The sequence below is a fragment of the Rhinolophus sinicus genome, linkage group LG17, assembly GCF_036562045.2.
Source record: "Rhinolophus sinicus isolate RSC01 linkage group LG17, ASM3656204v1, whole genome shotgun sequence".
Taxonomy (NCBI): Eukaryota; Metazoa; Chordata; class Mammalia; order Chiroptera; family Rhinolophidae; genus Rhinolophus; species Rhinolophus sinicus.
The window spans coordinates 15895454-15918326 of NC_133766.1; the positions used below are offsets into that span (position 1 = coordinate 15895454).

Here is a 22873-nt window from a genome sequence, read left to right on the forward strand (position 1 = left end):
CCCCCACTGCATAAAATGGAAGAACCTTGGCTCCCCGTGTGACTTCTCTTTGTGATTTGGAAGACAAATACCTCCGCTGAGTTGTCTGTGAACAGGTGCTGCAAATGGTTGGACCCTGGTTCTTATGGACTGTGTTGGAATCGAGGGAGGCTATTTCACTCTCGTTCAGCCCTGTTAAGTTGTCAGCTAAGGGTGGGCTCTCGGAAGATAATGAGTTATGTGTACTATAAGGAATTCCGAGGGCAGCAGAGGGGATGTAGGCTGCTATGTTAGGTCTCCCTGTAAGTAGATAATGTATTACATAAAATTGCTCCTGGGATAAAGTTACTGTGCAGCTTGGAGGTGTGACATAATTCCCTTTGCTGTAAGACAATGGCTGGACACTTTTTCTTGGGGAATCCCAGGGAATTCCACCGAATCCTTTGTCAACTTGATATTGGAATCCAAGGGATCTCTTTCTAAGATCACATGACTTCAAGGGAAGCAAAAAAGGGAGGGCACAAAAATTACCTTGCAGAGTGTTTTGCTTTTCTTGAGATTTCTAGATAATGATGGATACCCAATTCCTTTGTTCAGAGATGTCAGCCTGTGAATCAGAGGCAAAGCTCCCTTTTGGTTTTAGTTGTCACTGATGTCTATTTATAGTCATGGCCAAATGTGACCTCATCCTCTAGGTTTTGCAAGCTCAGCAAAGTGAGGCCAGGTTAGCCTGGCCACAGGTCTCTGAGGAACACCCCAGATGCTGCAGTGTGTCTTGTCAGCAATGCCAAGGTTTTTCTCTTTCTGCTATTCCTCAAATGCCTTTCAGCTCAGCACATCAGCGAACAAGGTGATTGGAGGAGCCATCTTTGAAATCAGAAATAAAATGGAAGTCCTTGAATACGTACAAGAGTTGCTGATTTTTCTTTCTTTTCCTTCCCTCCTTTCTTCTTACTTTTTCTTTCTTCCTTCAAGCCTCTGTGTTCTTTTTTCTTCCTTCTTTTCATTTTTTTTTTTTTTTTTTTTTTATAATGGAGAAAGGAGAAGATAGTAAAAATGAAGATTTGGATCAGTCCCTAATGGAAGAATCCTCAGGGGGCCAGACCACTGAGAGTTTCCAGGGATTCAAGCAGGGTCCTGATCCTTTCTTTTAAGTATTCCAATATAGAAATGTAGGGAGAAAACACATCTGGGGAAAAAAGACAGGTCTTGTCTTGGAAGGAGCCCCAGCATTAGCGTGCTCTACCTAACTGCACAATCCATTTCCTGGGGCCTCTTGTTCATCCAATCAAAGTTTATTATGTGCTGCCTATGTGTCCTTAAGCTTCCTTCGAAGTCACCTTCTTTCCCTTTTCCTGGAGTTTTTCATCCTCAGTTGGAGAAAAACTGACTTAGGGATAAAGTTAGAGCTTTATCTTAGAAGAGAACTCCATTTCTACTACATGGTCTACTTCCTTGAAGCCGACAAAAAATTTTCCTCCTCCTAATCCAAGAATCTTTACTAAACTGTGGATGGCTCCAGGGATCCCTTCATTCATATTTCATTCAAGACCTATATTTTCGGTACGACTGCAATAACGTCTTCAAGTCTACAAAGTCAGAGGAATCAATTGATTTGGTTAATTCAGTTGAAAAAAATCTGTTGAGCCAATTGTTAAAGAAATGTGACTATTCAGTCAAAATCTGTGGCTGTGGCTCGGGGAGGTGACACTGTGTGAAGGCTTGCACAGAATGATTTGCATAGAAGTAGTGCCTGCCCAGCAATTAATCAACACAGACTAAAATGTAGGGCGCTCAGGGAACCCCAAGAAACTTGGGAGGAAACAACACAGTCATGGGAAGAGTTTGTAGTAGCTGAAGGAAACTCAAAGGTGTTATACTTGGGGCGAAGGTCCGTGTTCTTCCCTCATTCTAGAGGAAAACCCATATTTAAAGCACATTTGTGCCCTAACAAAGATGTGTTCTATAATGAAACCTACCTCGATTTTTTGGTGTGTGTTTACACTTTAGTTTTGCTAAGATGAGAACAGCCTGAAATAAAGAGGAACAAAATCAGGGAGTATAAATGTGCAGCAAGAAGAGAGCAATACAAATATCCTTCTTTTCGCTAACGTCCCCATAAACTAAAATCCCAAGCAGCTTCTTTGATTTCATTTTTGGTAATTGCAATGGAAAATTGCATCTGGGCTGACAATGTGCATACCACGCTTCAGCCCAGTGTGCTCACAAATTGCCAAGTTATAGCTCACCCCCAGCAGAAACGATGGAGATTTCTCACAGAAATACTGGCAAACCGTTAAGAGCAGTGGCATTTACTGACACTACATCCTCGCAAAAAAAAAAGAAATGACCTGGAAACTGTATATCAGCATGATCGTCAATGTCAACTGAGTACTGATTTTTCTTTTTGCCCCCTCTCCAAATAATTTGGCTTTCAAAATTGCATCTGCTGTTCTCCCTTTAGTAGATACAAAAATTATGCAGCATCTAATTGGAATTCTCCTTCTTTCCCCTTCTCCCTACCTCCTGGACATTTGTTCATTTTTAGATAAATCTGGATATTCAGAAGCTGTGGGAAAAGTATTCCAGACAAATCACAATGATCTAGGTGGGGGAAATAATCCATTTTTGAGGACTAGAATATAAGTACTTAAGGAAACGTTTAAATCCATGCTGGTTTTCCTGGCCCACACAGAACTCCCTTGGTTGTCTCGCCTAGACTGTCAGTGACTATGTTTTAAAGAAATCTAAACTTATTTCGTCACTTGCCTGAGTGAAACACAAATATTTCTTAACCACATAGAATTGATATTACATATTCACTGGATGGGATTAATACTGTGTTTCCCCAAAAATAAGACCTAGCTGGACAATTAGCTCTAATACATCTTTTGGAGCAAAAATTAATATAAGACCCGGTATTGTATTATTATATTATATTATATTATATTATATTATATTATATTATATTATATTATATTATATTATATTATATTATACAGATCTGGTCTTATATTATAGTTAAATAAGACAGGGTCTTATATTAATTTTTGCTCCAAAAGACGCATTAGAGCTGATTGTCCGGCTAGGTCTTATTTTCAGGGAAACATGGTATATCTCCGTAATTACAAAAGATCTAGAGTTAATTGGAGCTAAAAGTGGGTATTAGAGCTTTCGCTATCCTGGAGCAGTGGTCGCCAGCTTTGGGTCAGCGACTTCCTATGTCCAGTAAGCATCATCTGTGTAGAGAATTAATGTTACAGGATGCTGGAGGTCACAGAGGGCTCCTCATCCCTGGGAGCCTGGGACTGTGTCCTGGAACACGGAACTTTCAGGGTTTAATCCTGGGCTTTTGCTGGATTCACTTGAAGAATTAGGACTATGATTCTCTCCTTAACAAGTCAAACAACCACACGATACATACACATCCTAAAGACTAAACAACAAAATCATGTTTGTGTGTGTATCTTTTTGTTGTTTGTTTTGTCCTTACGCCATGTTTATACATCTGAGCCAGCTTGAAAAAAAAAAAAAATACACCAGCATCCACTTCATCTCAGACAATCATTTCAAACAACTATTAACTAATTCTTTTGGTGGTTTTCAAAATAGAAATCGTTTGACAAAAATCGACTGCTGTTCCATGCTATTCCCAATAAGATGAATAAGGAATGACTTTATTGTCTATTATACGTGGCCAATAATAGGTGTTTAGTGAATGCAACTTCACTCATTTATATACTTTAAATAATTATCCCTTAATAATCATAGTCATCTTTACTAAAATGTAGTATTGTTTGTATCTTTTTAAACATTCATGACTAAGTGGTCATATGGTAAAAATTCCCACTAAAACAGGAAAACAATTGACATCTATGCACAAAGTCTAAAGCTCTTTAATATATTCATCACTATGAAAGAAATTAATGTCCAGTCGTCTAAATAATTATCAGTCAGCCCCATCATGCTAAAGTGGGTTCCTATCGATACTGAGGTTATCTTAGCTTTGCCTCCGCTGACCCCGAGTGGGCCAGGAAGAAGAGCCCGGGCACACCTAATGGCTACTTGCTGTCAAGCAGCCATGGGAAGGGCAAGTGTACGGAAGCTGCAGAATCAATCACTGGACTCATTAACCCGGCAGCCTCCCACCCCTCCCACGCGCTCCCAGACTTACACCTTGCCACCACCCTCCCTTGTCTACAATCCACACTCACACACGTCAGCTCAAGGGACCGTGCAGCTGCTCACTATACCGTCCTTCCCTCCTGACCCCTTGCAAATGGTCAACTGAAACTTAAAAGAGAATGCTTCCAAAATAAAACCTTCACTTCCCCCAGCACACACATGCACACACATGCACACACACGCACTCACATGCATACATGCCCATACATACATATGCACACATGCACACTTGTGCACTGCTAAGATTCCACCAGTGACCGTGTTGTGGACAGACCCCCCCCCCCCGCTCATGGTGCCTAGCCCCCCCCTCCACTGCCCCACCACTCCAAGCCCTTCCTTTCTTTGTAAGGACACCATGCTTCCTGCACTGAGATCTGTGGCACTGCCTTCCCTCTCTCCGACTTGGAAGCAGCAGCCTCTCGTCAGGGCTCTGCTGGCCAGCCCTGTACTGTACTTCATTAGGCAGCTCTATTTAATGGTTTCAACAAAAGCCATCATTTTAGCCCAACTGCCTTGACTAAATTAAAATTTCCAATCTCTGTTTTAGTGTTCTGCAACTGATGTATACATAAGCAAAACTGGTCAACATCTGCTAGGGGGTTGGCCGAAAGTTCTGTAAAGATGTACTTCACATTTCTGAAGCATGTGCAAAGTAACAGCGTCCTTATCCTCCCGAGAGCTCTCATGGTTTTACTTCACCATTTGTTCAAACACACTTTTGCTGCGTAGAAGCCATACAGTTCATTCTCCCCTTGGTTGCCGTTTTATCTGTAGTGTCATTTTGAGTAATTGGGGTATGGTCGCTGATCAACTTACAGGTTTCTCATTGGCAGGAAGGGACCATATTGGCACCAAGAAAGAATATGATGGGTCCTCTCGGTGCATAAGCAAGTGTCCCTCTCTTGCACTTGGCTACCCAAGGCCATTAGGAAATAAGCTTACTAAAGCCTCCAGGTGTATATGGCTTCACTCTCACCAGGCCAAGGGAGGCACCTATAGAAGAAACATCGCAAACCAATGTGGAAAGATGGTCAACGCGCATATTTAGTCACTGATCTGTGAAAGTTTTTGAATTAGTTTTTAAAGCTTTGTTAAGACCAGAACGCACAGATGTTGAAAACAAGTTCAGATGTAGCGACAGATGGTATTTGATTATGAAGCAGACTGTTCATATAATACAAAGATGCTGCTTCTGCCATACACAAGTAACTGCAGAGAGTGCAGTAGAAATTTTGGAAGGCAGGCGGTTTGAGAGGGTCTTTGTGCAGCAATAACTTTCCCATTTTCCAGCAGTGCTAGAATTGGGATAATTTCCCCCTTTTCAATCAGGGTCTCTCTCTGCCCCGCCTCCCTTTCTAGCCTCTTTTACTCCAGCCTTAAAAACTCCCCTCTCCCTCCGGTGAATTGTCTTACCCCGCCATCACATCTTTCACAACAACGGTGTCAGTCAGAGGATGCGTGGCCTCGTCAAAGGCAGGCCCGGGCCCAAATTTAGGGGGAAATAGGAAGCAATTGCCAATGTTCCCATAGTGTAAGGCAAAAGACTTCTTATCGTTCACGCTTTGTAATGAGAGCTCGGTCTTTAACAGAAGCCAGGATGATGGCTGCAAACGTGCTGCCACATGTGTGCTGAGGTTGCCGGCATAGCGCGAGCGTGATTAGACTTAGCTGCCTCTCCTGTAAAATGGGAAGAACATTTGCTCTGCTTATCTCTCTGGGGGGCCGAGAGGATCCTATAGGATGCTGGGTTAGAAAGTGTCTTGCAAAACAGTGCTGTTTACATGCATGTGTTTGTCATTGTCAAGGTCTGAGAATGGGAGAGTGTGTCTTCTACTGTAAGGATAAGACATTGCCCTGCACTGTGGGAGTTCTGAATCAGAAATCCACTGTCCTTCTTCCATGGAGGTCCTAGAAAAATGCTGTGGTTTCAGAAATTGTGCTTATTAAGCGATATGAGGCCAGCAGAACCCCTGGCTGGAGAGGTATGCCCTCCAAATGGTTATTTTACTTTTTCTACCTAGGGACTTTTGGGGGTCAGTGACAGAGAGCGTGGTGCCACCAGACCCTGGACAATGACAAAGTTTCTCAGTGGAGTTTCTGAGTATAGTGCCAAGAAGCAGACACGCTTAGAAAAGAAGAACATGAATTTAACAGCCTCCATTCAGCCTCCTTCAGAATCCAAGCTTTTAAGTCCAGGTAAGTTACCAGGTCTCGTTTCCGAAGCTCTTGATGGCACTATTACTTTTCTTTCTCAACACAGTTGTGCCCCAGTTTGTGTTACAGTGTAGATGTGGGTGAGGGAGGGGGTGGGGGAGAGGTGAGGGCAACCCCAGCACAGCCTCATTCCTGCACAACTTGAGTCACAAACCCATTGCCTGTCCCCTGCAATCCAAGACTCTTGTTGTGAAGACCTTCCTATGTGTGAAATCATATTTAGCAAACACAGATGAGCCATAGGAGACAAGGGAAAGAACCAGGGTGCCAAGATGCATTGGAAAAGATTTTGAGAAAGCTTCAGTGGGTAGAGTAGTTCTAGAGGGTTCAGGATGGAGGTAGATGAAGGGGAGGGGACAGAGAGTTCTCAGGCAGTTCCTGGGGTGGAGGGCCATCCTCTGATATTTTACAAAACATCAAAAACATGCTCCTACAAAAACCTTCTATTTGTTCACTTTATTGGTTTACATGTCAAAAAAAATCAACCTAGTTTTATTGAGGGTAAAGCTGATATGACACTAAGTTTTTATAAATAATTGGGGTTTGATTAGCCAATAAGGAAAGGGACTTCGATTCTCTCTCCAATTTACTAATGAATAGAAAATCCACTCTATCTTTACTGCAGACAGGACCGATGATGTAATTTGTAGGTCTCAGTCCAAAATGAAAATGTGTGGCCCTTCGTTTAAAAATTCCTAAGAATTTCAAAAGGGTGACAGCAAAGCAGTAAAGCCAATGTGGGACTCTCCTAAGGGTGAATGGACCCTGTGTGATACCCAGGGCTCATGCCTTTGAAGCTGCCCTAATGGCAGAGGATGGATGGAGAAGCAAACTTCTCTGGTCACCTCCCAGCCAGAACCTCTGCTGAACTTGGGAGACTTCTGTGGTTGGAGTACAGATTTATTGAACTTTGATACATTAACAGATGACCCAGAGTCAGGAGGAAAGTGGATGGCAGTGACCACAGATTCACAAAAGAAAACAGGTGGGCAAGAAAGCAGGTTGGACAAGGATTAGGAAGTCCTGGGTTTACTCTCAAATCCCATCACTAAGCAGATTTATGAACTTACCCACTTGAGAGGAATAATCAGGCCTTCCCGCTCCAAGAGTTGCCCAGAGCTGATGTGAGCTCCAGGGGTGATGCTGTAAATGTCAGCATGTAAGGTACACGTGCTGGCAGGTCAGTGGTCTTGGCTCAGGCAATGTGTGCTACAGGGTGGGGGCTAAGTTGATTAACCAACCAGCCCATCAGGATTGGTGAGGCATCCTTTGTGTTCAGCACTGTGTTGGGCGCCATAGTTATTGCAGTGATATCTGCGGGGACACTGGTGCTTGGAACCTCTCTGAGTATTCCACTGAGTGTTACCCATTCCCGAGACCCTGGGAGAAGTACCTTTAAGTGAGTTGGCAAGTCCTTAGGAGGTACATCACTACCCATGCATGTTCAGATGGGTAGGGGAAGCAGCTCTGGAAGAGGCTATGTTAACCCATGAAAAATACAAATAACACTGAACTTGATGAGCAGAAGTAATATGTGTGTGCTGATGAATTGATCTCTTTGATTAGAGAGCTCCATTAAGTAGCAAGACACACAGTTCCAAATCCAAAGGGGGTGAGGGGTTGTTGGGAGAGGTGTTTGGCCCTAGCTTAGGCCCTGTTCCCTGTTTTTGATGAGGACTAATTACATCTTCTCCCCCCAACTCCAAACTTCCACCACACCTACACCGAGAGCCAGAACCTCCAAAGGACGTATTTCTATCATCTTGGCTGGGACTGTCTCTGAAGAAAGGAGATATAAACAGCTTAATCTTCCCAATGGGCCTGATTTGTGTGTCTGCTTTTGGGTAAATTGCTCCCATTAAAGTGACAGCACCCAGCTAGCCCATGCCAGGACTCCCATAGGAACTATGAGATAATGACTTTGTGTTGCTTTAAGCCACTAGAGGTGTGGCAATTTGTTATACAGCCATAAAAAACTAACATGTTGTGATACTGTATCACATAGTAATAACTGCCACTTATTGGGTGACTACTGTGTACTTGGATTTGTACCAGGGTATTTGTACATGTTCTCTTAATTCTCAGAACAACCTGGTGATGGAGGTACTTTAAGGACTATTTTAGAGATGAAGAAACTGGGGTTCAAGTAACTGGTTGGAGAGCACAGAATAAGAGATGAGATGAGGGATTTGCACCCAGGTCTGTCTTGTCTAGAGTTCATGACAACTAAGAACGAAGGCAACTTTCTTTTATTGTGATTTCTCTCTTTCTCTCAGACTCCACCCAATCCATTGCCTTTCTGGGTTGGTAACGTATCAAGATCCTGCTACATGCTGGAATTTCTCCCTCTCCACTCTCGTCTCTGCCAAGTGCTTGGGAAAACCAGCCCATCGCCTGTCCCTGGGTGCCAAGCCCTCCTTCAGAGACACCGGACATCTGAGCATGTTGCCTCCTGGGTCAAGGAACCTGGAGCTGTGACACGTAAGGGTCTAGCGGTTCTTCACAAGAGCAACTGTATTTGGTGCTCACAACCCCCTCCTGGACACTGCCATTGACACTGAAGCATGTATTCGTTTTTTATGGCTGGGTAACAAATTCCCACCACTCCAGTGGTGTGCTATGCAACAATTGGCATAGTGCAGACAACAGAAGGGCTTTTGAACCAGATATATTTGAATTTAGTTTTGGATTTCTCAAGGTTCCTACGTAACAGCCTTAGCCTAGAACTAGCATGGAGAAGACACTTAATAAAGTTTGCCACAGAAATTAATAAAGCTATGAAATACTCTTGACGATGATGTCAGCAAGATGGTGGAACACGAAGCCTCAGGCCTCGTTCCTCCACTGAGACACCAACTTCACAACAATCCACGGTGCAAAAGCCTTTATGAGAAGTCCGGAAACCAATCAAGAGTCAAGGGGGCACAGCTTCATTCACTTGAAATCAAAAGTGTTGCAGACCTGGAGACTGCGCAATGGAGACCGGCAGCTGTGTGATGCCCCGCGCTGACTTGTGGTCTTCCAAAGACGCTCTGCGATTTCAGCCAACCACACAGAATTTGAAGAGAGCACAGACATCTCTGATGACGAGAGGACACTGAGAGGTAAGGATGTAGTGCTTGCAATTCTTAATGATGCTTGAGGAAACTTGCAGGTGGATGAAAGTAGTTGCATGTCATGGTTCCCCAAGGCAAAATATAATTGATGGCTTGCAGTCCCCTAGTCCAAAGAAATTTAGGACTTTCAGTTTGCACATTCCCTCTGTTGGCAGTACCATTTATTTCCATGCATTTTGTTCCTTATATGTATATTGGGGCAAACATTATTACTATTTTTTCAGGGAAAATTTTGTTGTATTTGCGTTTTCTCTTTTTTGCCCTGGTTCCTAACGGGATGTATACTGCTTGTAGATACAGCTCTCCGGTTCTCCTTTGTTGTGAAAATCTAGATGATGGACATGTGATAGAGAAGATGAAAAAAACCTGTGAGTTTCATAGATCGGATAATGTAGTAGAGCACAAGCTCTGGAGCTAGATAGAGAAGGTTTAAATCTCACTTTCACCACTTACTAGCTGGGTGACCTTGGGCAAATAATTTCTGTCTCTGTCCTCATTCATGGGGTATAATAATAGTATCTGTCTTACACAATTGTGAAGATGAAATGATTTGATAGATGTAAAGTAGCTGGAACAGTGCCTGGTATGTTGTAATTCTGTGTAAGCATTTGCTGTTATTACCATCCACAGAGTAAAGTACTGTAAGAAATTGCGGAGGTTGAGAATGGAAAGTAGGATTTGAGAGGTGGTGAGCTTCAGGGAGTTGATGCTGACATATGGGAGATTTTAGAAGGAACAGAAATGGAGAAAGGGAAGCTTTCGGATGTTTGCTGTGCTTTAAGATCTCACTTTGTCTTGTGGTATTTTTATCTAGAGATTGTGTAAAGATTTGAAGTGCTTTGAATTACTTTATTGTTTCAAGAGCAAATTTCTTTAAATGTGCTACTGAGCCTGTCCAACTTGAAACGTTCAGTGGACATTTAAGTGGAAATGTTGAATAGACAGTTGGATGTAAGAGTCTGGGAGATGGCCCAGCTTAAACCATACATGGCCCAGCTTGGGAGTTGTCAATATAGAAGGTATTTAAAGCCACGAGACTGCTTATGATCATTTAGAGGTTGTACATAATGAAGAGAAGTGTGATAACAGCTCCTGGGTGCTTCCAGTCCTACCACTGTTTACCATGGTCACATTAAATATTGTCTTTGGAGATCTAGTTCTATGTGTTTTGACTCCCCAGATGAGGACAGTAATATCCCCACTTTCTCTCTACCGGTACCTCTTAACTTGGGCCAACCATACCTTGTGTTTACATTGTCAAGGTTGATAACCTTTACATTTTTCTCTGTAAACACCATTGAGTCCTCTCTAGCCATAGGTTGATTCTCAATGGTAACAAAGAGTAAACCACAGTTATAGTATTACAGTGAAACCGGGCAAAGTGTCAAGAGTACATTTCCGTCTTGACTGGTTCAAGTCATTCATTTAATAAATAGTTACTGACTCCCTGCTATCTCTCAGGCATTGTTTTAGGTGTTAGCATTATACAAAACAAATTGCCTGCCCTCATCATGATTACCTTCTTAGGTGGCCCCCATGTCACTTGAGTACAAATGTCTCTACAGCACATTCAAAAGTCTTCTCTGTTTTCCAATCCTCTTTTTTAACTCTTTCCTTCTCTCCTTAAATATATATCATCTTAGCTGTCTGGTGAAGCACCAGGAAAGAGCTTAGTGTCTTTCCTCCTCCAGTGTGACAGAACATCTTCCTACTCATACAACCCTCTCCTGGACACATCCTCCTTTGGTTCCCTGGCTCCATAGCATCTTCCAGGCCTTCAAATTCAAATGCTCTCCATTTTCTCCAAGTACAGGGCTTAATTGTCTCCCCCACTAGAGCATGGCTTCCACTGGGATATGAACTATGTCTTCTTTAGTCATCACTGTTTCGGTGAAGCCTAGAACAAATGATTATTGAAGGAATGAAAGAGAAGAATGCCCTGACACTTCATGTGGCCATGACCCCAGAGGGTCTCTGCCCCCAGAGTGAAATGACTCTTCAGCCAACTCTCAGCAACTGTTTGAGAAGTTGAGTGGCAAATTCCCAGACAGCAGTTTATCACAGGCCACGCTGGGGACAGTGCACAGAGTTCAGGCAAAACTAACTTCAAGACCTCTAAGATGCATGGCTTCCAGTTGTGAATTAGGAAAGCCACACTTGCTGCCAGCTCACTCTGGGGCAATAACCAGCAGGAAGCTTGCAGTTTTACCTATGAAATCAGCGGGCACATGCAGCTGAAGTGCTGCTCCCCTTCTGAGCTCCTTGAAGATAGACGGTCTTGTCCATGGTTTCCCCCTGGACCGACCTGAGTGCCATGTACTAAAGATGAGCTCAATACATATGTGTTAAATAAGCAAGTGTATACATTCAGGTGGAACTACTGATCTACCATCATATCATTTTTAAGTCAAATTTCTTCTTTTAAAAATTGTTTTAAAATTATAAAAACAATAAAGCTTGTAAAAATTCCAATAATAAAAAGGTTATACAGCAAAAAATAAGATACCCTTCATCTCTCCTCTCTAATCCCAAGTATCTATCTATCCATCCATCCATCATCTATCAATCAATCAATCAATCAATCAATCAATCAATCAATCCTCCATCTTTTTATCTGTCTTTGTACAAATTGGTCCCAAATATTGAGAATTAAACAATAGAAGCAATAGGACATTCCACCAGAGCTGGCTGGACCGCTGATCTTGGTTATTGGGAGGGACTCTCTCTCCCTTGAGGTTGATCAAGAACCCCAGTGCGTATGGGATCCAGGAAGACTGTGGACAGGCCTTGGGTCTCTAGTCAATTTTGCTTCTGTACTTAGTGCTTACTGCTTATAACGCTAAAGGCTCTTAAAGGCAGGTGGTTCTGCCAGGGCACCTCTGCACTGTGACAGGCTGGGCTGCAGAAATCTTTGCTTCTGCCTTCAACACTGGTTAGCTCTCAGTCCTCCACAGGTTCCCATGTCACAATTCTACCCATCTGTCCACTTCAAGGAAGGAGCTTTCTGGCCTCCTAAGCCAAACCCTAAATTCTCATCTCCTCCTAGTCACCATGGCATGGGGTTGGTTGAGATCCCTCTCTTCCCCTTAAGACACAAATGCCTCCATCCTGTCTTTCTCAGGGACAGGATATCAACTCATCGATCAGATGGTTAAAGGCTGGTAAAGTCCTCTGTGATGAGTGAGCCAAATTAAAAAAACATAAAGACCAGACTGCCCTTAAAGGGAACAAAAGAAATTCTCCTCCTCTTCCCTCTTTTTCATTTCCCTTTAAGACTGGTACACAAGAAAGGCATCAATTAAGCTCTCAATTATTCGTTCTATTTTATATATATATATATATATATAATTCTGTTATATAGATATTTAAATTATATATATAATTTTAAGCATAAATAAGATTATATGATTTACTGAATTTCATGAAATCTAAGATGCATCAATTGTAAGGAATGCCATCATTTTATGTTTTACTAAGAAAAAGTTACCTATTATAATTATTAGACACTGTTGATTTCATGACGTATCACAATTCTGGAAGTGTTGATAGGTGAAAAAATGATTTTTAGAATCAACAAAATATAGTACTACATTATTCTGCTCCTAGACTTTTTTAGTTAGTAATTTGCCTTGGAGAGCTTTTTGTGTTGATATAGGGATGTATCTAAGTTTAAAAATCATTCCCAATAAGGATATAAAGTAATTTATTTAATCATTTATCTAAGATAGATTTTATTTTTTTGCATTTGAATACATTGCTTTCATGAAGAGTTTTATATATTTTTGTGCATTTTGTGAATACTTTTAGTTCCTAGATGTGGAATTACTAGATCATATTAGATTTTGATCGGTACTATCAATTTGTCCTCTAAAAAATACCTGTTTATAATCCTGAAATACTGTCTGAGAGTGCCCATTTCCCGATGCCCATGTCAAAAATGAATATCAATATTTTACATTTTTCTAATCTAATTGGCAACAAAAATCATATTATGTTTTAATTTGCACTTCTCTGATTGCCAGTGAAGTTAAACCTATTTTCAGATATTCATTAGCCACTTTTATTTCTTCTCTGGTATTTTGACTACTTGTGTCCTATGACTATTTTACCACTAAGCAGTACAAATTTTTATGGATTTATAGATGCTCTTTATATAGTAAGTGGAAGGGATTGACCCTTGGGCTCATTGGTTGTGAGGACTGGCTGTGATTACAGTGAAAGAGCTATTATGGAGGGGTTGATCTTACGGAACAGGCTTTGCTTTTGCAGGGCTCTGGTGACTGACTGCCTACTGTGCTGTTTGGGTGTGTCATCCTTGAGGGTGGCTGGGTGATGCTCCACCTCAGTTCAGAGATGACCACTGGGGGTGCGGCCGGGTGGCTCAGGTGTTTGGAGTGCTGTGCTCCTAACATCATGGTCATTGGTTCGATTCCCACATGGGCCAGTGAGCTGCACCCTCTATAGCTAGATAGAGAACAATGGCTCAACCTGGAGCTGGGCGGCTGTGAGTGGCTGGCGGCCGGCATAAGCTGCGGTGGGATGCCGTGAGCTGCCGTGTGCTGCCGTGAGCAGCCAGTGGCCAGGGTGAGTGGCCAGCAGCCAGCATGAGCAGCCAGCAGCTGGCAAGAGATTCCATGAGCTGCTGTGAGTGGCTGTGAGTTGCCAGCCGGCGACCCGTGACCCACTGGCTCAGCTGGGTAGAGTGCAATGATAATAATACCAACATGGGCCAGTGAGCTGCGTCTTCCATAACTAGACTGAGAAACAGTGGCTTGATTCGGAGTTGGGGGGAGGAGGGCAAGGAGGGAAGGCGGAAAAGAAAAAGATGACCCCACGGTCATCTGGGAGGGGACCTGCTGCAGGCCAAGTTCAGCCACAGCCTGTGCCCTGCCCAGGACCACCTGGCATGAGCTGCAAAGTAATCTGCAGATGACCACTGCCTGCACTGTGCTTGGAGGTGCGTTGAGAAGCCAAGGTCAGCTGCTGCTATTGCGGGCTTAGGAATGCTCCGCCAGAGATACGGGACATGCTGAGACCAGAAGCTGCTTGTTTGGGTTTTGTGAACCTTTGAAAGACTTTAGGAAAGTCTGAAGCATTAGCCAAGGCAGGTGGTTTGTATGAAAAAGCCACTGGAAGGGTCTTGGGTGTGTCTGAAATTTGGGTGGGGTGGAGTCTCCGAATCATTGAGACTCAGATATGGCAGCCAGCTGCATCTGCGCACGGGAATGGGAGAAAACAGTGGCTTCTGCCAGCTCCTCCATCAGGGAGAAAGCTGCCCCTTCAGCCCTCACTCTGAAGCCAGACAATTCAGTTCCTCCCCATATGTCCCCATGTCCCCAGCACCTTTCGAGCTGCTGCCCCAGCACTGGAGCACAGTGAATGAGTCCATTAGTAAGTCCATGCACAGGCCCTGGGATTGTGGCCACCCTCCATCCCTCTCAGCCACAATATTTGCTGATTTTCCACAACCAGAAATTATGGGGACTTCTTTCCCCGGCACTGGAACCCTGGGCTGGGAAGCCTGGTACAGCACTGGGACCCCTCACTCCTCACTGGGGGCGGGGGGGGGGCCCTCCACAGCTGAGATATCCCTTCTGATTTTTCATGGTCACACTCAGGTGAGACCAACCCATTCTGCTTCTCTGCCCCTCCTACCAGTCTTGAAAAGGCTTCTTCTGTATTTCCTTAGTTGTAGGGCTTCGGTTGCCTGACTTCAGGTGATTTTTAATGATGATTGTTTTGTAGTTTAGTTTTTGATGTGGTCTTGAGAGGAAGTGAGCACAGCATTTACCTACTCTGCCATCTTGACCTGACCTGTTGCTTTATTCTTGATATTTTATAAGTTTGGTGGTTATTTTATTTCCATTGAATGTTCTAGTTGTTTACTGATAACATGTAGAAAAAATAAATTGAAATATACATTACTTTTCCAAATATTTATTGAGTGTTCTCTATGGAGACCTCCCATTCCTTCCTCCAGTCTAGTGCTGGTGATATTGGAAAGTACCAAGAGTGAAGAAACAGAGGCCAAATTCAGGAGTTACTATGTGACTTCCTCTCAGAGTTGATGTGTTATCACTCCAAAATCAAACAGAAATACATTTTCAGTGCTCAGTTGTTGACATTAACCTTCCCTCTGTCTAGATTGGATACATTGGAGAACTAACTGTATATCATATGCGAGTAATTATTGCCATCTGAATTTTTGAATACTGGCTTATACAAAGTACATGTTTGACCATCCACTTTGCAAATAGCCATTTTATCTAAAGGTTAGAAAACAAGTTTGTTTTGAGACACCTGGAGAAGTCAGGATGCCCACAAGAGGATGTAGTTTAAGGGAGTACAGCGTTCCCCATGATGCTAAGAGAGGAAGTGGCTAAGGGTTACATAATCTACCAAATTTTTTAGACATGGTACTTTCAAACAAGAGGTAGTATGCGGCTGCTTATGGGTCTGAAAGGCTATCACTTCTCCCTAAAACAAACCACCCTGCAGATTTATCAGCTCACTAGGTAACTGAGTCACATTATTAATATCAAAGAAAGAATATGATGGCCTCTACGGTGTTCAGATAAAAAAAATCTCTCCAAACAAAGGTCTCCACATGGAGATTTTTTGTTGGCTGTGTCCAGGTCTAGGAAGCAGTCACAGAACTACAAGTTTATTTATATATTTTGCATTCTTTCAAATATCAGGGGGGCTCACTTGGTTTATACTCACATCATTTAAAAGTGAGTATTGCTGTTCTGAACATCGTTTAACCTTTTCTTTATTCATTCTTACTCCGGTGGTGTCACTGGCCTGATTCCACTATGTCAAATGTATGCAGCAGAGAAAGGAGATACACCAGCAGCTGGAGGAGCTGAGCGGAAGGAAGGAGACTAAAACATATTAATCCCATTTTAAGCAACAGGCACTGTGTTAAATACTTCCAGATACAATACCACATTTAATCCTCATAGCAATCTTCTAAGAGCATTGTTATGGTCATTCATACACGAAGAAACTGAGGTTCAGGGAAATTAAAATTTGAACCAGGGTCTGTTTAACACCAAATGCCATGGGTCAGAATTGCAGCGAGAACTACCAGAGATCTTAGGCCAGGTCTCCAGGAATCTTTGAGATAAGACTTGTGTAATATTGAGGTCAAAGATGAGTCTAAATGAGTTGGACCTATCCATTTAGAAGTGGGTTTCTTTATTGGCAAACTAGTTTGTCAAGCTATCCTCTGGTGGGTAAGTCAGAATTCTTTCTGACAGCATGAAGACCTATAGTCATCACGAGAGTGTTGCTGTGTTGCTCTTTTAGCTCCAGAATCTACTCCTTGGAACCCGGTCATGGACTTTCCATCTACAGTGTTGCTTAGTGTGCTAAGATCAGATGAACAGAGCTGAGGAAGCTGTAGGGAGACAGAATTAGCAATAATTCTTTCCCACAATACTGCACTCCATTCTTCTAACATACCTCAAGTGCATGCCCTCGGCCAAAACAGATCTGGCAAGAGGGAGATTAACAATGATGACAAAAATAGTCCCTGACTTGATAAAACAAATATCAACTGGGTCAGGGGACAAGAACTGCCCATAACCAACCTTGGGATCTAATATGTTCTTCATTAGGACAGGATTGCACCATCTTAAGTATTTCACCTCATGCTAACTCTGAAGTTAGACCTTATATCACTGCCCTTGAACTTAGTCAATATTTGCAAACTGTGGGGGGAAAAAAGAGGATAGAGATCAGCAAGAAAGGTAAATGTAAGATATTCTGGAATAACTTTTTTGGTCTTCTGGAAGCTGATAATTTCCTACTTGTTGATCTTTCAAAACTGACTTTGGAGAGTAGCCTTACTTGGTGGATGTTTTATGTGATATTGTGTGTACTATGGGGGCGGGAGAGTGGTAAATTTTCATTGAATAACACATGGCTTTGTCTTGGTCTGGGCTCCATAATTTCCTCTCAAGATAAAGATGAGCTCATTTGAACCTATCCGTCTCTAGATCAGTAAACACTCTGCATGGGTCAAATTCCAGCCACAGACCCCGGGCTCCTGCACTTAGGGAGCCCATTGATTTTCCCTTTCCTGAGGCTTCAGGGTGAGAGGTCAGGGCAGGTGGGGGTGTGGGTGGCTTAGATTCTTTCTGCCTTCCAACTCTGCCTCCATACTCGCTCTTCCCAAGTCTCCAATTCCCAGAATTATGAGCTTTCAATTTCACTAAGCCCAGAACACGTTTCAGCATCCAAGTGCCTTCTTCAGCCATCTTTTCTGATCACTCACCCTTAACTCCAGTCTTCCTAAATAAAGTTTCCTTGCCTCTTCCCCACTTCTTCCTTACCTGTAGTAGAAAACTTCAAACCCATCATCACACTAATCCCAGAAAAACACAGCACATGCCATCTGTGTATTAGATTCCCTCCCTCCCATTTATAACACACACTCATATGTACCATTTGGAATGTCCTTTTGAAGATGGGGGACATAGCTCTCTCTGGTTTATGTACCCTGCTTGCTTCCTTTACCAGGTGCTCAGCAAGGGTTGACTTGGGCCATTTAATTAATAAAAGGAGAGAAAAAAGAGTAAGACATCAATGATGGCATTTAAAATGTCAATGATGACCCTGTGGGGGCAGCCATGTTTCCCACTGTCCAAGGTTAACAGTAATTCTCCCTACCCGACTTCCTCTTCCTCCTACCATTTATTGAGCGTATCCAATACCAAGAATTTCACATAGCACATCTCATTTACATTCATAGCACAGTTTGAGAGGTGGGTGTTATTTTATGAAAGAACAAACAATGACTCAAAAAGACTAAAAACCTAACAAGTCATGAATTAGGCTTCGAACGCAGGTCTGTCTGGCTCTGTGTCTCCTACTTTCCTCATGGGTCCCCAAGAGTTGAGGTGAGCTGGGCAGTGCAGACTGCCCACAGGAGCACACAAACAAAACTGGGAATACATTGATCCAGGTCAGGACCTCGTTTCCTCTCTGCTGGTGAAAGGCATACTCTTCTCTGTGCTTTTCTTTCTTAATAGGTAGACCTCTTACAGACAAAAGTTGGGCTTGCTCACTGAACAAAATGCAAACACTTCAGAAATGTATAAAGTAAACATGAAAATTACCCCCTCCCCTAAATGCTTCCTTGCTTATTTCCGCTCCTCAGAAGTAACCTTTACTATGGTGGTGTGTGTTCTCCAATTTGTGTGTGTGTGTGTATGTACACATAGTAGTTATACATAAAGATGTATCAATTCTTTTAAAAAAAGTGGAGTCATTTTATATAAACATATTCCTATATTTACTATTAAAACTAACAACATATTATGGATACCTTTTCATTCCATTACATAGATATATCTCAACCTCAAACTTTTACTGGGTGCATAATATTCCACAGGCGATGGAATTAAAATACAGAGCTCACAATTAAAAGTACATATGAAACTTTAAAAAAACAAATTAAATTTTTGTGTGGCTGTGGTAACGTAACAGAGGAACGGTTATTCTTGGGGTCATTTCTACCTGAGTTAAATTTACCTGAAAGAGGTGTAAAGTAACACTTTATTTTAACAGTTACCTAGTGGAAGATAGTTAGTTTGTCTATAATTTTCCATTATTATATATAATCCTGCAATGACTGTTCCTGTACATGCCATATAAAATTTAGACACACTGATGGAGGGTTTCCCAGCTTCAAAACCGTATCTGTGACTCTTTCTTGTTCAGTCATGGGTAACCTCTGTTTCTAGAGGGGATTCAGGGAGCAAATGCAGAGAATAAAGAATCAGATTTTGACTTTTGAATTTCTAAACAAGATCTTAAAACTCTGTTGAGACAATAATATTGGAAGTCAAAGCTTTTAATTTGCCAGAATCTGGCTTTTTCTGATGGAAAAGACTGTTCTAGTTTCAAAAGTTAAGCACTGAAGGAATCAAGGTGTAAAACCTCACGCACAACAAAGAACAGAAGGTGACAGGTGAGGAGGCAGCCTGGCTCACCCTCACTGGTGGGAAGTGTTCCTGGACTAGGGGACAAAATGGCTAAGAGAGACTTCATCAGACCCTGTCCCTACTGAAAAGTCCTGCTCCTTATGTCCTGGGCTGCATCTGGAATTTGGGTGAAGGTGACAGAGCAGCAAAGTATGCTTGGGGTCCAGAAGAAGGGATTTCTATCTATGTCCTACCTGGTATCTAGAATATAACAGCCATGCAGAAATGCCTTGGGCCACCATGCTGGAGCTGCCAAAGGGTACCGATTTTACAAGCGCCGAGAGCAGAGGGTCTCAGCTGCAGAGTGGCTTGAGAAAAGAGACAAATATTTCTGTGTCCAGACCACTGCAGGAAATATGACGGGGAAGAAAGTAAGCTAGTGATGGCCTGAGCATTCCTCGGTGGAAAGTGGTGTGAATCCCAGAAACCATGTTAGCAAACAAAGCATGGCGCCCCCATGACAACTTGGAATCAGATGGCTCTGGATTCCGTGCTCAAGGACCAGAAGGGAAAGTATTGTTAAACATCAGCCGAGAGCCAGAAGCCTCCTCACTGATCCCCAGGAACTTAGATGCCACCCTAAGGAAAGGAGCAGAAAGGGATGGAAGCTAGTCTGACAGTGATTAGATTATTTCTACCATCAGACAAAAAGAAACTTGAAGTAGAGTTGCAGGGAAAAGAAAGCCACACATTTTAACCTAACTGAATATGTGCCTTTGCCGTTCCTATCTGCTAAGTACAAATATTTCTGAAAGATTGACGGCTGTATGTGGTAATGCAAAAGCATGTACATTTTTAAATGTCATGGATATGGCCAAGTTCCTCTCCAATGTCTTGTTCCTTATAATGCAATTCTCAAGCTTCACCAAATTGACTGGGTTCAGTGCCACTCAAGTCTACGGTACTTTAGAGCCTAGTGTCTTATCCTGTCTTCTTAGAATATAAACAAACAGGTTTTGTATTTTAAGTCAATAGTCCAGAAGATGAAATTGTCATGATTTCTTTTATACAGAATGAAGAGCCTATCTTTAATTTGCATTACTTTTCTTGGTTTCTTTTTCTTTTTCTTCTTTTTTTTTTAATTACTGAGGGAAATCCTTAAAGTCCTGCTAGCTGAATCTGGCTTTTTCCAACACTCAGAGTTCCAAAAAGACATATTTAAATGAGACATGGCTTCTGAATTAGGCCAACTGGCAAATTGAAATGGCAGAAAGAGCAAAGGCTACTTGGCTTTAGTAAAAGAAGAAATTAGGAGACAGAAATTAGCACATAGTGTTTGAGTTTGCTGACAACCCCATCCAGAAATATTTGTTTCCATTTTCATTAGAAGGCAGGAAAAAAGCAAATCAACATATCAAGAAAATTTTTCCTGCTTTTCACCCTGAAGTAAGTCTAGATCTTCCTTCATCTCAGTTGGTTACAAGTAATGAGCACTGTTTGTTTGTAGTATAGTACTTCTTCAAACTACGCTGCTGAAATGGATTTGCTTCTATTTTTATTTAGGATTTTTGCATTGAATTAATAAATATACGTTTCTTAAAATAAATTGGGTAATTTTATATAAATAAATATATAAAGATACACACACAATGATCTGATCTGTGTATCCAATATGATCTAAATTTGATAGAATTCACCCATAAAACTATAGAGGCCAGCTGCCTTTGGGGAAGGAAAGGAGAATATTTTTGTTTTGTTTTTTGGATAACGTTTTCAATTTCTTCTATGGCTCTGGTTTCTTTCTTTCTTTTTTTCTAGAGTAAATTTTAATACCTTCTTTTTCTTTTTGGTTAGAAATGCATTCATTTCACTGAGATTTCTCACACATCTAACTAAAGTGTCGATTCTATGAACTCTTGGATAGCAAATGGAGAAAACATAGCAATAATACTCAATTGGTAATGTATAATTATTCATGAGTTTTTCTAGAATACAGATACCTACACACAGATACACATGCCCAGATAATGCTTGGGTGCATGATCATTTATCCTCCTGTGTGTCAGACTTCAAGACTTTCTTGCACAACCTTACGTCAGTTGCTGAGCTGTAAACAGGAATTTAGGGAAAACATTTCCCTGGTTACCAAAGATTTTCCAGTTGTGAATAATTGGAAATAAGACCATTGATTTTTGGAATTATTTCCCAACAGGTCAAGAGTAACAACAATGACAAGAAATCCATAGCTCCAATTTTCATGGTCTAGAGCTGCGTACACCAAGGAATTTCCAATACCAGCAAAGCGCAGGGTACTATTTGCACAAGCACTGGGGGAAAACCCAATGCTTTCTCCACCAGCAGATTTATTTGCAGAGACACAGGCATTTTTTCCAGGGTGGCTGCCAAACTATCTCCTGAGCCTGTCTAGCTAGCACCTGGGCCACTCAGCAGGGGGCTTTGCAAATAATACCCTCCCCTTTGCCAGGATAGAGGCAGCCTGAGTGATTCTGTTTCAGTCTGTTATGGCACCTTAATCTTTCTAAGCTGCTTCACTCCTCTTCTGGGGCCTACCCAAACATGGCAGGCTGGAGGTGTGGCCACAGCAGCTATATGCCTGAGGCTGAGGGCAAGGGTCTGGGGAAATGGTAAGTGTGGGGCAGAAGCTTTCAGTTCCTAGAGAACTTTTGTGTTCTTCAAAATTGGAATGTACTGGGAATTTGCGATGGGTAGGGGTGTAATTCCCAGATCATAACTTTAAAAAGCATGATGAGATGACAAAAGCCACTGACATGGGGGGAAAAAAGGGAACCAGTAATACTTCGACACAAATGCATGTGTCAGGCTCTGCTCTGTCTCTGTGGTATAAAAATAATCTTGTTTAAGGATTGATAGAACTCTCATAAGCTATTATTTTAATTTTTACATCCATCCTTAAAGATCTCTTACTCTACCTACTGAATATTGTGTGGTTCAGCAGAGAACTTTTTTTTTAAATGAGGGTTTGACAGAACTTACTTGTTACTTAATACTCACATTCATACTTAGAGATCTGTTTGGTCTTACTCAATAAGATCATTGTTTTGAGCAAAGCACTGCACCCCAATATAGACACGAAGCTCCTTTGGTTAAAAGAGGTCTCAGTCTGGTGGCTGAGATTTTTACCACATTGCCCTAGAGATCTAGGGAATAAAAGCCCCTGAGTTAGATTATCTCTAAAATTTCTTCAGTGCTAATCATTTTCCTTTGTGACCAGGAAAATAAACCAATCTCCAGTGGAGAAGGGTCACTCCTTCTGTGAGTTCTTATGAATGATTTTGGGGACATTTGGAAGGACTCTATGACCATGGGCAGAAAATAAGTTCTGGAGAGGGAAGGAAGAAAGTCTGGGAGGCAGAAATGCCTGGACCGATGGCACTGCATTCAGGCAAGGTGCAGCCACGAGTGATA

General features: G+C 42.1%; 1 long non-coding RNA gene across 1 annotated transcript in view; it reads left to right on the forward strand.

Moving 5' to 3' along the window:
• Positions 1-12693, forward strand: part of LOC109450574 (uncharacterized) — a 170453-nt gene extending 157760 nt beyond the window's left edge. Inside the window, exons 9-10 of the long non-coding RNA XR_002137862.2 lie at positions 6186-6360; positions 8655-12693. This is a non-coding gene — a long non-coding RNA (uncharacterized LOC109450574). The remainder of the gene's footprint in view (positions 1-6185; positions 6361-8654) is intronic.
• Positions 12694-22873: the final 10180 nt, after the last annotated feature.